This window comes from Xyrauchen texanus, chromosome 34 (assembly GCF_025860055.1).
Source record: "Xyrauchen texanus isolate HMW12.3.18 chromosome 34, RBS_HiC_50CHRs, whole genome shotgun sequence".
NCBI classification, from domain to species: Eukaryota; Metazoa; Chordata; class Actinopteri; order Cypriniformes; family Catostomidae; genus Xyrauchen; species Xyrauchen texanus.
The window spans coordinates 35,162,060-35,178,613 of NC_068309.1; the positions used below are offsets into that span (position 1 = coordinate 35,162,060).

Sequence of the window (16,554 nt, forward strand, 5' to 3'; positions counted from 1 at the left end):
CAGAGTGTGTTTTGTATATGTGTATTGAGAAATGTGTGTGTGTGCATGTGTAAAATACAACCGTGGCATTATGTAAACAAAAGGCATTTAAAGAGTTAAAATCTTGAAACTTAATGAATATTTGATAGTTATGATCAGGACTGATATTAATAATAATATATAATTATAATATTAATAATATATATTAGTCTATTACTTTTTTGACGTGGGACATGTTTGTCCTCTAAGGTAGGCCTACTGAGTATGAGTTGTTGTATTTTTTTTTTAAAATCTGACACTGGACAAAAATAATAATGCATCAAAATCAATTTTGTTGCTAATCACTGACATCTCTTTTATACTAAACTGGCTTTACCATCAATAGCGCCATGTAGCCTAAATTGCGGCGGGCAATTTTTGGGAATGAAGCTCAAATTACAATGGGCCTAATTTATCTACATGGAAAGGAGGCGTGTTTGTGCGGAACGGAATCACAATGACTTAAATCAATACGCTGCGCAATTTCAGCACTGATTACGACTGCAAAAATAGATTGCAGGTGTTAGTGTATATGCAGGGTGTAATGAGGGACACAAGCTCCAGTGCATTTATCTGTTCTTTTATACCATTAAAGTGAACATGACTGGTGTTGAATCCAAGCCGGGGTGTCAAGTGAAATATCACGAGCAAAAGTGGGGCAACCGTTTTGTGAATAACCCCAACAGCCTACCATACCCTTATCGAACCCCCCAACATTGATTCGGATTTGCTCTTTTATAAACTGTAAGTCTGATCGGTTACACTGAAAGATAAACAACTGAAGTACAATAACAGTGTATCTATCTATCAACGAGGACTGCAGTGTGTGAATGTGATGAGGTCATTCTGACAGCAGGAGGAGGGCGGGGTTACGCTGTATCATTCTGACAGCAGGAGGAGGGAGGGGTTACGCAGCATAATTCTGAGACCAGGAGGAGGGCGTGGTTAGGGCGGGGTTACGCTGTATCATTCTGACAGCAGGAGGAGGGCGGGGTTACGCAGCATCATTCTGACAGCAGGAGGAGGGCGGGGTTACGCAGCATCATTCTAACAGCAGGAGGGCGGGGTTACGCAGCATCATCGGAGCCTGTCGTTTCATTGTACGGCTGCTGATGCTGAGAGGTCGCGCCGAGAATTATGTAGGACCATGATTGCGGATTTGAGGATTATAGGCCGTGGCACACCGCTAAGGATTGTTTTCTAGGTAAGCATTGCTTTATAAGCGGGTTGTTTGATTCGTTGCCATATGAACCGTTTTTAAGCGCTGTTGTTGAGATAGCGATGCCGAGAGCGTACAGATAGACATAGTAGCCTCTCCACGGCACGCTTGGATTTAATGCAGATGCGATAAAACAGCTGAAATGAGGGTATGGAAATAAAGAATGCAACACTGTGTTATCATGACGTGGTTCCAGATTTATATTGTGTTTTTTCTATGGATATGTCAATGGGAATTTGTGAGCTTGGCCTGCGCTTAAGGACGCGTAGCCTATGTTCTCGCGCTGGCAGGCCGTGCGCGTGCACTGTTCGCTGGTAATGCAGTCTGATACATTACAGGGGAAACAGTGCAGTGCAGACACATGCGATCAATGATGCTCATGCCTCATACTTTAATGCATGGCGATCACATAAGGGACATTTTAGACACGCCTTTGCTAGTTTGTCACATGACCTTTATTTAGCGTTGACCATTCAACATAAACATATCATATTTTAAATCCTGCTCAGAAACTGAACTAGAGAAAACCAGATGAGCTTGTTACTATTTCAGATATTTATTAGCTTTCTGTTATATTGTCTACAGGATTTATATTGGAATTCTTTCAATCATAATTTGAAAGCAATTCTAATAGGAATCCTTTACAAATAAAATAAGATTCATAAATTCCTACAGGATTTTTGTTCTTATTTGATTCTTGGACTCTTATATTATATTGTGTAATCTTCTTGTATTGCACTGAATAATAGTGGACAGTTAAAGGAAACCACACGTAGTAAATTCTGAAAGATTATTTTTATCCTTTTACAAGCGTTTTGCTGGGAATTAGAATAGTTGTACTGGGATGTATGTTTGTTTTCTCTTTCTATAATCCTATAATCCTAAAATCCTAACATTACTTTTAGGACCCTTCAGGATTGGTTCCAAATAGGAATCCTCTAGCATTTTTGGACTAGGTACACAAATCTGAGCATAGAATCCCAAGGGAATATGTAAACAGTAAAAAAGCATTAGAATAAGTATTTTTATAATTTTTGTATATATATACTGTGTCAAGACAGCTCTGCTTGGCTACTTTAGGACACTGCAAATATAGAGACCTATATAAAATTGAAATATGACATATAATAACATAAAATAGGCTACATATGTGATACAAATGGGATTTATGGACCACTTTCCTAATTTCCCCACTGTAAACCCTTAAGGCTCCGATATACTTCCAGAGATGTTCTGCTTCGTTCTTCATTCAGGGGTAAAAAGTTGTTCTAAACAGCCGAGCAATGGTAAACTCATTGGGAACATTCAGAGGGAGGCCTTTAAAAGTGCATTTAAATATGAGGATGCTTATTAAACCTGAAAAATTTGTTATCAATGACTTTATTCCTCATTCTATGAGTAGATTTCACACTATATCAGTAAAAGATGCTCGATGATGATTTAAACAGGGCTCGACATTAAAAGGGTCATGACATGAGAAACCAAATTTGCCTTGATCTTTTGGTATATAAGAGGTCTTTGTATCATTAAAACGTCCTGCAAGTTTAATATTTTAAGACGTCCTCCCCATTCTAAACGAATCATTTATTTAATCAAGCTCAAAATACAGCTCGTTCTGGATTCATGGTTAGAAGTGACGTGTCGGTTAGAAGTGACGTAACAGCGTTTGCATATGACCGCCTCCAGCACAAGATAACTACGCTTTAAGCGCAAGACAACTACGCTCATTTCAGTATCGCCGTGCGCCTCACAAGTGTTCAGTCGATGGACAGCGAGCTCTGACAGAGACTACTTGTGCACAGGAAAATTACGATGCCACACAGATGTGCTGTTCCTGGCTGTGGTCAAACAAAACCTCTGAATAAGCTGCCGAAAGATCCAGACGTCAGGGAAAAATGGATGCAGTTTATTTTTTGCGGACGTCCCAGTCACGGCAGTGTTAACTTAAGCGTTTGTTCTGTACATTTTAAGGATGACTGTTTTGAGAACAAATCTCAATATGATGCTGGCTTTGCCAGAAAACTGTTGCTCAAAGATAAGTCCGTGCCGACTATTCTGGGAACAACGACGACGCAAACTGTAAGTAATCTATTTTAAACTTTAAACTACTTTTTAAAGCGCAATTTCATTCATTATGAATAATCACAGTGTTTTTACTTAGTTTACTTGCATATTGTTCTGGCTGGGGCGTCAATAATTGATACATAGGCACTGACGTTAGCCAATCATAACAGTGGGCGTTAACACTGAAGTCTTAAATGGAAAACGCCCCCAAAACAGACTGTTTGAATCAGAGGATGAGAAACAGGGTGGGAAAAGGTCATAAATCACTAGATTTTAAAAGTTTTTCTTAAAAAAAAATATATTAATACTATAATTGCACCTAAGGGAACATAATAATACAATAAAAAACCCATGTCATGACCCCTTTAAGTATTGTCATGTAAAGTACATTAGACATTCACTTGTCCGAGTAAAAAAGTTACTTGTACGGAGAGAAAAAAAGGACATTTTAGTTACATGCTCAAGTAACATGTCACAGTTTATGTTGTATATATATAAAATTATGAGCGATGTCCAAACTTATAGTGAACCTATACAACAACTCAATTATCTGGGATAGAAATGTAAACTTAACTGGGTAGGGGAGGAGACTATTGTCATATGAGAATTATGTTATGTTATGTTACGTATGGTAGTCAAATAAAGTAAAACCTCCATCGTCATCATTAACAGCAGGAGTGATCATAGTTCTGTGGAATCAGATCTACTTATTCATCATGTTATTGCAGCGAGATCTACCATGTACATAAAGGATATATACATCATCACAATCCAAAAATTTCAGTAGTCTGTTTCAAGCTCTTCATTATTCAATACTAGTAAACAGTCAGTAATAATATAACAATAAAAAACAACAATGAATAGAAATAAATTAAAAATAATAGAACAAAAACTGATTATGAATTTAAAATAATGAATTTGTTCTATATTTCACTGTTACTGCTTTTTATGCTGTAAAACATTACACCCTGTCTACACCGTGTGCGTTCATTGACGCTAAGCGTAACGGCTTGAGGCTGTCTACACCGGACGTGTCAACGTGGACTTTCTCAACTGTTTATTTGTGTTGTTGGCAGCGGTAGTGCCAGCGCAAACTGGAATGTGACACTTGTTTGCTGTCGGCATGATGGATGCGCCAGTGGACGCTTTCAGTGTTTACCGCAACAGCATCAATGATTATAATGGGTTCTATTGCTTTTGATGCAACGTGGCGTCCAGTGTAGACAGGGTGTTAGCACCCTATTAATATAGTAACTAATCAACACATTAAATTCATGAACTATTTAACATTGAACACACCTATAATATCTATTATTTATGCATGTTATGAATTTCATTATATGTGTTGGAATGTATCTGAAAGATCAACCACCCGAATTTTAGAGTGATATGTTTTATTATGTTTTTGGATTAGCAGAACAGTGTTTGTTGGTACAAATTGCATAACCATGATTATTTTTCCCTGCCAAAAAAAGAGACATTATCCCAGAAACGTAATTCTAAGGAAATGTAATTTACTTACTGGGGAGACTGTAAAATCTGTTCTGTCGAGGTCTGGCATTTAATTTAGTCATTTAGTCTTAGTTTGAAATTTCAATATCTTCATTAAAAATGATGTATGAAAATTGATGCAGATATCTTTGGAATCAACTTTGGATTTTCCAAAACAACAGTATAAGTAATGAAACCTATAGACACTGTAGAGAGTTGATCAATATGCACTGGTGTTTGCCTTTCAAAATGTGTTGTAACTGAATTACATGACTGTTAGTGGAGAAACCCTCTGGAATTCAGTTAGATTGTAAGTCATTATGTTGGCCTTCGTTTCCTTATTTTCAGAAATGGGATTTTAGGATTTTTGTTCAAACTACCAAATGGTGGAGATAACTAAAAACATTTTCTCATCCTTATACGGTATGACATATTGCACACAAAACTGATTTTCTTGATCTATTAAGCTCTAATCGGATTTTACTGGTTTTATGCAACTTCCGGGGTGTACAGTGTTTTTATCAGTTTGTACAACCCGTGTCGACTCTTATAGCACATAAACTAGATATCCACAAGCAAAACTGAATACTCTGATCTGTTTTCTAAATTATATCTGTGATTACCCCAATTCCACTTTGCATGTAAACACCTTTACCATCACCGGCTTATCCAGTGCGTGCAAGTGTTGTGTCTTGTTTATGTTTTGACGTGATGATTTTAAGTCTCATGTAAATGCCTGTAAATGTTGCGGAGACTGCCGTGCTGTGTTTTTTATAATTATTTTTCCACATTTCACAGTCCATTTCCTTTTACTGTGGTATATTATGTGGTTTAAACCCTCTAAAAGGAAACAAACTGTGATCGATTGCTTTATATGCCAGTCAAATGGTCTTCTCCTGTCTTAGTGGCCAGTTCTTGATGATAATGTTCTGCGTTGTGGACCAGACATTAAGCCTATACTCAAAGGTCTGGATTAGAGGTCAACCGATAGTGGGTTTTGCAGATACTGATAACAAAGGTAGAAAAGTAGGCCGACAGCAGATTAATGGGTCGATAGTTTTTAAAACTTATAATATGAATGAAAAGTTTCCACTCAATATAAAAAAGTGCGGAACTTTATAACAAAATGATTATGCCCCCATGCTGATTATTCTGTTACAGATTTGACATTGTGTTTTTCCTAGCGATACTTCAATAAAGTACTACCATACTGGTACCTTCTTCAAAGCCATTGCCATCTGAAATTAATACAAATATTAGTTAAATTACAGGTCAAATGTGTTTGTTCAGCAGTCACATAAAACACTGCACTACACTGCACACTGCATTCATTACTACTGAATGTTTTTATTTTGTTGTCATATTAAATTTATGAATGATGTACAATAAAGGGAGAGCGAAAAGGATATAGAAATACTTTTTTAATGTATTTTTAGAATGGCACTCTATATATTATATATTCATGTGCCCTCACATAAACACATTGTATATTTACAGTATATAACTATGTGCCCTCTCATGAATAACTGATTTATTTTTCAGATTTAAATAATGTTTCTTCTGCACATAACTACACCATAATGCAGGAAGCTTGGACAGAAGTTTTAGTCAGAACTGAAAAAAACGTTACAGTTAAAAAAATATCAAATGGAAAAGGGCTGTTCCTGCACGCATGCATTCACACAATGTACTGTAAGTGTGCCTTATCTTCTGAAGCCAGTGAATGGACGAGCAAAAGCAAAAACTCAGGCAGCATTTTCACATAAGGTTGACATTAACATGAAACGTCTAGGTTACGTATGTAACCCCCGTTCCCCGATGGAGGGAACGAGACGTTGTGTCAGAGAAGCGACACTAGGGGTCTCTCTTGAGCGCCGATATTCACCTCTGGACTATGAAAAAAGGCCAATGAGAGTTGGCAACCAGTATTTGCATGTCCCGCCCCCGGACATACGGGTATTTAAGCGGCGCAAATACGGGAGTTTATTCAGGATTTTTCTGAGGAGCCGGAAATGGTCCGGCCACAACAGTGGCTCGGCTCAGCGACGTGGCAGGGGAGACACAACGTCTCGTTCCCTCCATCGGGGAACGGGGGTTACATATGTAACCTAGACGTTCCCCTTCTGTCGCACTCTCCACGTTGTGTCAGAGAAGCGACACTAGGGGTCCACTTATAAAAGTGCCATGCGCTGAGCCGTGTATGTGAACTGCTGATACAGGAGCGAGCAGGTATTCTTACGTGCAGGACGACCAACTGTATCAGGCTGCACGTACCCTTCCCCAATGCCCCATTTAAGCCATCAGGATTCCTTATCGTTACCCTGGAGGGGGGAACAAGGTGCTGGCCACCAACCTGGGAACGGGCCAAACCTGGCCGGGCCTCTTTTCTCTCTATGTTTCTCGCATAGAGCAACTATGGCCGGGGCCCTTACACGCATTGAGTGAAGGGGGTCTTAGCCCTTATTCAGGGCGGAGAAGGCCCTGTGGAGGCCACGCCTACCCGAGAAGGGAGGCAATTTTAAGTGGCAAAACCATCAGAGGCCTATACCAGTACAGGGTAGCTTGCGGTACCCGCAGTGGCTTGGGTCAGCGAGTTCCTAGGGAGGAATCGACCAGTGTCCCAAACCTGAGATCTCCTGGGAATGAAGGCGCACTGTTTCCCCTGGTTAGGGGGAAGGGCGCTAGGTGCAAGCGATTCACCCGGTCATATCGTGGGTGTGCCACCGAGTTCTACGGGCTCGGTACCTGAGAAAACACGGGACGATACTGACTCAACTCGGAGATTGTAGAATCTCGCAAAAGTGTTAGGTGTTGCCCAGCCCGCTGCTCTACAAATGTCTGCTAGGGCAGTGCCCCTAGCCAGTGCCCATGAGGACGCAACACTCCTGGTGGAGTGAGCTCGGACCCGCAAGGGTGGGGCACGGCCTGGGTGTGATAAGCCAGGGAAATGGCATTGACAACCCAGTGGGCGAGTCTCTGCTTGGAGACAGTGTTCCCTTTCTGCTGTCCCCCAAAGCAGACGAAGAGCTGCTCAGAGCGTCTGGTGCTCTGTGTGCGGTCCAGATAAATACGTAAAGCACGTACTGGACACAGCAGTGAAAGGGCTGGGTCTGCCTCCTCCCGGGGCAGCGCTTGCAGGTTCACCACCTGAACCCTGAAGGGCGTGGTAGGAACCTTGGTCACATAGCCCGGTCGCGGTCTTAGGATCACGAAAGTATCTGCCAGACCGAACTCCAGGCAAGCGTCGCTAACAGAGAACGCATGCAGGTCCCCGACCCTCTTGATGGAAGCGAGCACGATCAGCAGGGCAGTCTTGAGAGAGAGGGCCCTGAGTCCAGCTGAGTCAAGCGGCTCGAAGGGGGGTCTCTGGAGTCCCGTAAGGACGACCGAGAGATCTCAGGATGGGAACAGGTTAGGCCGGGAGGGAGTTATCCTCCGGGCACCTTTTAGGAACCTGACGATTAAGTCGTGCTTACCAAGAGACTTGCCGTCTACCATGTCGTGGTGGGCCGCGATAGCGGCGACATACACCTTGAGGGTGGAGGGGGACAGCCTCCTCTCCAGCCTCTCCTGAAGAAACACGAGCACTGACCTAACTGCGCACTTCTGCGGGTCTTCGGCTCGGGAAGAACACCAGTCCGCGAACAGACGCCACTTTAGAGCGTAGAGATGCCTGGTAGAGGGGGCTCTGGCTTGATTGATTGTATCTATGACGGTCGGTGGTAGGCCGGCTAGATCTTCCGCATCCCGTCCAAGGGCCAGACGTGGAGGTTCCAGAAGTCTGAGTGCGGGTGCCAGAGCGTGCCCCGTCCCTGAGAAAGAAGGTCCTTCCTCTCGGGAGGCAACGTGGCGTCCCGAGGCTCTGGTGCTGAGAATAAACTCAAAGCACTTACCTTGCTCCGCGCACCCGGCGGGGGGCGGGTTCGTGACTGAGGAGGAGGTCTGATGTTGGCGTCCTCTGGACTCGTCTGAACCGGCCGGCCGGGGGAACAGTCATGGAACTGAAGGCGGGGACACGCGTCCATGGAGCCGGGACTGTTGATGCCTGAAAGCAGAGTGCCGTGAGAACGGCATTTGCGGGCCATGTGCCCCAGAGACAAAGGAAATAGCTCTTTTATTGAGAATTTGGGTACCGCAGCCCGTGTTAGGGGGTGCGGCAAATTAAAAAACAAAGGATTCTCCTCCCGGCCCTCCACCGGGGGACGGAGCGGTCTTACCACCTCTGGAGCTAACGCTTTGGGCTCTGGGTGCGTTGCCTCAGGAGCGCCTGGGAGCCTTCCGGGTCCTCGAGGGGGTCCGTGAGACAGGGGGCGTGCGCTTCCCGCGGTTTGCTCGACGCTGGGGCTGAGTGCTGGGCCCGGGTTGAGGCGGAGCAGGGGCTTGCCTTCTGGCCGCGGGAGGACGCCCTCGGCGAGCAGACGGGGCATGGGCCGTGGCGGCAGGCTTGCGGCGAGGCATGATGTGAGAGATGGCCTCCGTCTGCTTCTTCACCGTGGAGAACTGCTGGGAAAAGTCCTCGACGGTGTCGCCAAAGAGGCCGAACTGGGAGACAGGGGCGTTGAAGAAGCGAGTCTTGTCGGCTTCACGCATCTCGACCATGTTCAGCCACAGTTGACATTCCTGGACCACTAGCGTGGCCATCGCCTGCCCGAGCGCTTGCGCTGTGACCTTCGTCGCTCTCAGGGCAAGGTCGGTCGCTGAGCGCAGTTCCTGCAGCGTGTCGGGATCAGCTTGCATGTTGCGTAGTGCCTTGGCTTGGTGGACCTGCAGGAGAGCCATGGCATGCAGGGCAGAAGCGGCGCGTCCGGTGGTGCTGTAGGCCTTCGCTGTCAGCGAGGAGGTTGCTCTACAGGTCCGGGAAGGGAGTACGGGGCGACCTCACCAGGTGGTAGGGGTACCGGGGCATAGATGGATCGCAACCGCCCTATCCACCTGGGGAATCGCCTCGTACCCATGGCGCGCTCCGCCGTCGAGGGTGGCGAGGGCGGACGAGCCTGTGGCGATGTGACGAGTGGAGAGGGGTGCTCTCCACGAAGACGTCAGCTCGTCATGCACTTCCAGGAAAAACGGGACCGGGGCGAGGCTGTGAGCGGCGCCCAGACCCCAGGAACCAGTCGTCCAGCCGTGATGGTTGTGGGGAGGATGGAGGGTTCCAATCCAAGCCCACGCTGTTGGCTGCCCGGGAAAGCATGTCAGTCATCTGTGCGTCAGCCGCAGCCTGGGCATGCAGGCCCGAAAGCGGCAGCCCAGGGGAGTCCTCAGCATCAGATAACATGCCCTCCGATGCCGCGGCGAGCTCATCTGCTTCCATCGCAAGAGGGTCTGCAGACTGGCTGTGAGGCGAGTCACCACTGCCTCGAGCACGGACAGGAATCAACGAGCGTGTCGGGGTGCGGGTGGTCCGAGGGGGCGTACCCGGCGGAGCTGCACCCGCTGCCATCCCCAAATCGCCTCCATCGCCAGCCGCATCGTCCTCAATCCCGTGGGAAAAAGGAGCGACACGGGGGGCGGCTGGAGTGGCTTGCTCACGGTTGTAAGCAAGCCACGACCGCTAACGTTAGTCATGGTCATGTTCTCGCAGTGAGAACATGAACCATCCACAAACGCAGCCTCGGTGTGATCGCTACCCAGACACACGAGACAGCGCCTGTGGCCGTCGGAAGCGGAGAGCACTCTACCGCATCCAGAAACAACACAGGGGCGGAAGGGCATCTTTATAAAGACACGTCCTTAAAAGGACGTTCAACGCTGCTGTGTTTTGCTCTTTTAGAGGAAATTACTCTTTTAAATAAAATCACTCTTTTAGGGAAAAAACTCGTGAGAGTTTTTGAATCTGCACTGTCGATGCGCCCAGGGGCAGGAATGCACAGCCGTGCAAACAGGAGAAAGCCGCTGTTGTGCGCCGTAGAATCCAACAGCATGAAGCAGAGGGATAGCAGGAACTCGGTGTGTACACGCAGCAGTTGCAGACACGACCATCGGCTCCGAAGAAATTTTCTGAATGAACTCCCGTATTTGCGCCGCTTAAATACCCGTATGTCCTGGGGCGGGACATGCAAATACTGGTTGCCAACTCTCATTGGCCTTTTTTCATATCCAGAGGTGAATATCGGCACTCAAGAGAGACCCCTAGTGTCGCTTCTCTGACACAACGTGGAGAGAGCGACAGAAGGGGAACTATGATTTACTACTGATGATTAAAGCTGAAGTATGTAATTTCTAGAATTGCAAAAATAAAACATTGTTTTTAAAACAGCTTTCTAAATACAGCTTTCTTCAGCCGTTGATCGAAGAAACAGATATTCCCGGCCCTAACTAACACAACTGGTGGAGTCAATATTATTGTCTCTCGGGACAGGTTGCTCAAAACAAACATAGAAATTTTCATAGTGCCACAGAGACACAGTGTTTATAGTTTACAAGAAAATTACTTATGGCTGTCTCTGCATATTAGGCTGGGATAGGAGAAAGTATTTTAACACTAAGCTTTAACTTATTCTTATATCTTATATCTACTTAGCAAAATGTTTATAACCTGACTAACAAATTAGATGCCCTTCAACAGCCCAAAAATAAAAACTCCTCAGATCTGCACAAATTCATAAGTAACATTTATTTTTATTAAAAATAGCAAATTAAGATGAAAAGGTGAGCAATTTCCATCCTTTGCTTTGTAACATAGTTCTTACCATTCAAACAGGTAATGTTAGCATCCTCACTCTTGTTGGCAATGCAGTTCTACGATGCAGCAATTAGTAACAACCAAATTAATTATCAAACCGGCAACTATTAAATTTAGGATGTCTTGCTTTATTTATTTACAGTATTATACCATGGCTATCTGTAAAATAATATGTACTCTATACACTGCCTGGCCAAAAAAAGGTCGCTGTTTGGATTTAAATAAGCAGATACATAAGAGTCTATGATTGGATCATTATTGCAGTGATTAATATGTTTCAGCTGGCAACAATTTTTTTATCCCTAACTGATGCCATGTGTAGCTTTTCATTTCTTAAACTACCATGTCAGAAGATGTATCCCGTGGTCGTGGACAAGATGTTACTGCTTTCAGAAGGGGCCAATTATTTGCCTGCATCAAGCAAAGTAAACGACTAAGATTGCTGAAATTACTGGAATTGGGTTAAGAACTGTCCAACACATTATTAAAACCTGGAAGGATAGTGGTGAACCATCAGCTTCAAAGAAGAAATGTGGTCGAAAGATCGGAGATCAGAGATCACTAAAACACTTGAAGTCGCATCATAATAAATCGACAGTAGAACTCACGGCTATGTTCAATAGTAAAAGTAAGAGCATTTCCACATGCGCAATGTGACAAGAATTTATTGGATTGGGACTAAACAGCTGTATGGCCACAAGAAAGCCACTTGTTAGTGAGACTAATCAGAAAAAACTATTTACATTTTCTAAGGAGCATAAAGATTGGACTGTGGAGCAATGGAAAAAGGTCATGTGGTCTGATGAGTCCAGATTTACCCTATTCCAAAGTGATGGGCACGTCACTAGGATAATGACCAGGTTATCCCATCAATGGATTTTTTCTTCCCTGACAGCACGGGCATGTTCCAGGATGACAATGCCAAGATTCATCGGGCTCAAATTGTGAAGGAGTGGTTCAGGGAGCACGAGGAATCATTTTCACAAATGAATTGGCCACCACAGAGTCCTGACCTTAACCCCATTGAAAGTCTCTAGGTTGTGCTGTAGAAGACTTTTAGGAGTGGTTTGACCCTCCCGTCATCAAACAAGATCTCGGTCCAAAATTTATGCAATATAAATGTTGGTAAATATAAATAAAGATATTGTAATGTTTTGAGCAACTATTTCATTATTACAACCCCTCTTTCCTGGTAAACAGCAGTGTGAATGCAGATTACACACGACTCAGGGTTGTGATCAAATTAATCTAATCATAAGTGCGAAGTTACCACCACCATGCATTTGTAATTGGAAAAAATTAAAGTAGGGGACGAGTGAGGGGACAATGGAGATGGTTGGCCGGGGAATTGGGGCAGCGGTGGCAGTATTGCACTCGCTCTATCGCACCGTTGTCACGAAAAGAGAGCTGAGCCGGAGGGTAAAGCTCTCGATCTACCAGTCAGTTTTAGTTCCTACACTCACCTATAGTCATGAATGCTGGGTCATGACCGAAAGAACTAGGTCGCGAGTACAAGCGGCCGAAATGGGCTTCCTCAGAAGGGTGGTGGGCTTCTCCCTGAGAGATAGGGTGAGGAGCTCAGTCATCCGTGAGGAGCTCGGAGTAGAGCCGTTGCTCCTTTGCATCGAAAGGAGTCAGTTGAGGTGGTTTGGGCATCTGGTAAGGATGCCCCCTGGGCACCTCCCTATGGAGGTGATTCAGGCATGTCCAGCTGGGAGGAGGCCTCGGGGAAGACCCAGGATTAGGTGGAGAGATTACATCTCCACACTGGCCTGGGAACGCCTCGGGGTCCCCCAGTCAGAGCTGGTTAATGTGGCTCGGGATAGGGAAGTTTGGGGCCCCCTGCTGGAGCAGCTGCCCCCGCGACCCGACTTCAGATAAGCGGTTGAAGATGGATGGATGGATGGATAAATGAGTGCAACGTAAAGTTTTTTTTATAGAAACGGTAAATCTGTAAATGTTAAGATAAAGCATTTAGGTTAAATGAAGTGGCAGTAACCCATGTGTATATTGCAGAGGCAGTGGGATGTGTCCAAAGGTGTTTAATAAGGTTTCTGGTGTTTCCCCCTTTGACTTAAAATATCTGTAGACATTAATGGTAGATGGGCTTTCCTGGTCTCATCAATAGCCGAAATAGGATTTTTTTTCCCAATAGCCGATAGTTCAAAAGCTATCAGCATAGATCTGTAAAACCGATATATCGGTCAATTCTAGTCTGGATATGCGTGGCTAAAACTGACCCACGGATGGAAATCTTTGTTGTGACTCTTCAGTAAACCTATTATTGTGTCTGTAGTGACTGCATCAGTATTTGTAACTCTGGAGATAAAACTGGGTCATGATGCCAGTGTGCTGTTTCCAAAACTGGGCCAGTGTGACTTAAAGAAGTGATATAAAATTATTTATGATATAAAATTAAACTATTAAGATTTTTCAATGGAAGTGAATGGGGCCAATCAATCAGTAAATGTCAAAATACTCACTATTTCAAACATAGAGCCACAAGATGTAAACAATATGAGTTAACATGATTTTAGTGTGATAAAATTGCTTACTAACCTTTTCTGTGTGAAGTAATGTGCTATTTTACAAATTCGTTGTCATGATGACATAATGCCATAAATCCTAAAATGACTGTAAAATTACGATTTAAAAACTTTACAGCTTAAATAATACATTCATTTTAACAGTAGAATTAATATAAGTGTGTAAGGGGGTTAGGATGGGCAAGGAGGAGGCGAGAACCGGCTTGACAATATACATAAAGTTTAATGATATACTTAAACAAAAACACCCAAACATAAACACATACAGGGCAGCTACCTGTAATTCTCTCTCTATCGAACTGTCGTCACCAGCCACATTTATCCCTTGTGCGCCCCATCAGGCTGATTGGGGACCGGGCGCGCATCGTTCCAGCCTGGCCCCGCCCTCCTCCGCTCTACAAAGTGATTTTATAACATTATAAGCTTCATATTTCTGCCTTTAAACCCTCCAGAAATTGGCCACATTCACTTTCATGACCCCATTTACTTCCATTGTAAGTGCCTCACTGTAACCTCTTTTTTTTTTTTTGCATAGATAACGAATATAAACAGTGAAAGCAGATACATTCTTAGGGATTTATGTCTACTGAATATGTGATTGGCTGTGAAAGCTTGCCCGATGACCTCGACATAAGCTAATTCTGAATGTGTGCAGACAGATGACAGAGGAGAAATCAGATTATTGTTTGGGATGTTTTAAATTTAGCATCCAAAGGCGCATGGATGTTATGTTGTTCAGTAGTTTTGGGATTAATATGGTATTAGTGATAGTGGTTTTATATTGTGTTACAGTGAGGTATCTAATGTGACATTTAGTCCTGATGTAGACACAGGCAGTATGACTACATTCACATATTAGAGTTTGGAATTTAATGTATTTACTTACAGGTGTATTAATACATTTGTTAATATTAGTTAATGCACCATGAACATACAATGAACAATTGTATTTTTATTAATTAATAATAACAAAGATTAACAAATGGAACCTGATAAATGGCAAATGATCAGTTCTTCATCAAAAATTAAAATTTTATTAAAGAAATGTTCCAGTTTCAATACAAATTTAGCTTAAAGTTGCTGTAAGCAGGGTGTGAAATGAACTTTTTGGCTCACTGTGGCTAGTGAGCCAAAAGATCTCTTTCCCATTTTCACTAGCCAAAATCCCCTGTCTCGCAAAAAGCGATAAAGGTGAATAGAGACTGTAACAGCATGCATTTGTTTGGACATTTAAACTGAATGAGAATTATATTAGTTTAGCAGGCCACAAGTCACCTTTAGAATATCTGAAGGCAAACATGGCCAGTCAGAACAGGAGTAGGATAGAACAGGTCAATAATTTGTCCATAATTCATGGACGTTTTATCCTCTTCATTAAATTGACCATTGTTCTAGAATTCTTTAACAGCGTCACTTGTAATGATAAGGCCATTACGGGAGGTAAGACCATGGATGGCTCCTCGTTAATTTGGTTAGGTTTACAGTATGTTGATATTCTTTTTTTACAAATCCACTATAGTATTTGTTATAAAAATACTAATAGCCTAAACACATTTATAAACCTTTATCTACAACATTAACATTTGTAATAAAAATAAAGTTGAATAGTTTCTCTGTAATAGATTTAATATGAATCTGTACAAGTTACCAGTTAGTGTTATTTCAGTAAAAAAAAAATCCTAGGGATGCTCCAATCAATCGGCCACTGATTGTATCAGCCGATATTCATGTCCTATGACTCGATCAGTGATTGTAACTCGTCCGATCGCATAAACTGATTGCTTGTGTTGCAAAAGACGTGTGGCTCTTTTAAGACTTGAGCAGCATTGTAAGACAAACTTGATTCAGCAGTTAACACTGATGCAGTGCGAGAGGTATTGCAAATATGTAAAGTTTGTGTACTGTACTGTTAATGTGGTCATTTCACACATGATAAGGCATAGAGGAAACAGCACGAGCTGTGAAATGGTCCTTATCGTTCATGGCGGCAGCTTCTCAGTCTCTGCCAGTCATAGGCATCTCAGTAATAATGTGAGTTACAAGATGTGGTGTAGTTCAAAAATCTTTATTAAATATCTCCTGATTAAACTGCATTATCAAAAGTAGCACATGTAGAGTCCAGAAACATGCACTCTTTCTCCGCTTTCCATTCATCTCTTGCCCTCATGAGAGAGCATGTGTTCCCCTCATTAAAGTTCAAGCAGCAACAAGTCAAAAATATAATTACAAGCAGCCATTAAAGAGGTCTAAGGTTTTAAGGTCCTTTAAGTGCATATGTTACAGAAAATAAGTATTAACTGGACAGCCTGTTAGCACCTAAAACAATAATAAAGTGTCTTAATTTTCAGAAACATCAGGTTAGGAAGCACACAGATCCTGACCTCCTACATTAATGTTTAATTTGGTGATGATATCTCATTCCGTTCAAAAGTTATAACCATTTAAGTAAATGAGGTGATACCCACTTGGAAAGTTTTGACATACCATTGTGACAGTGAATCGAAAGTTCAAACTTTTTTTGATAATAAAAAATA

The 16,554-nt window shown here is 43.1% G+C and overlaps 1 protein-coding gene across 1 annotated transcript in view; it reads left to right on the top strand.

Annotated features, from left to right (window-relative positions):
• The first annotated feature begins 1,103 nt into the window (after positions 1–1,103).
• The window catches only part of jakmip2 (janus kinase and microtubule interacting protein 2), a 76,150-nt gene continuing 60,699 nt past the window's right edge, over positions 1,104–16,554 (top strand). The window contains exon 1 of the mRNA XM_052103788.1: positions 1,104–1,222. The gene's annotated coding sequence lies outside the window, so the exon portion shown is untranslated. The remainder of the gene's footprint in view (positions 1,223–16,554) is intronic.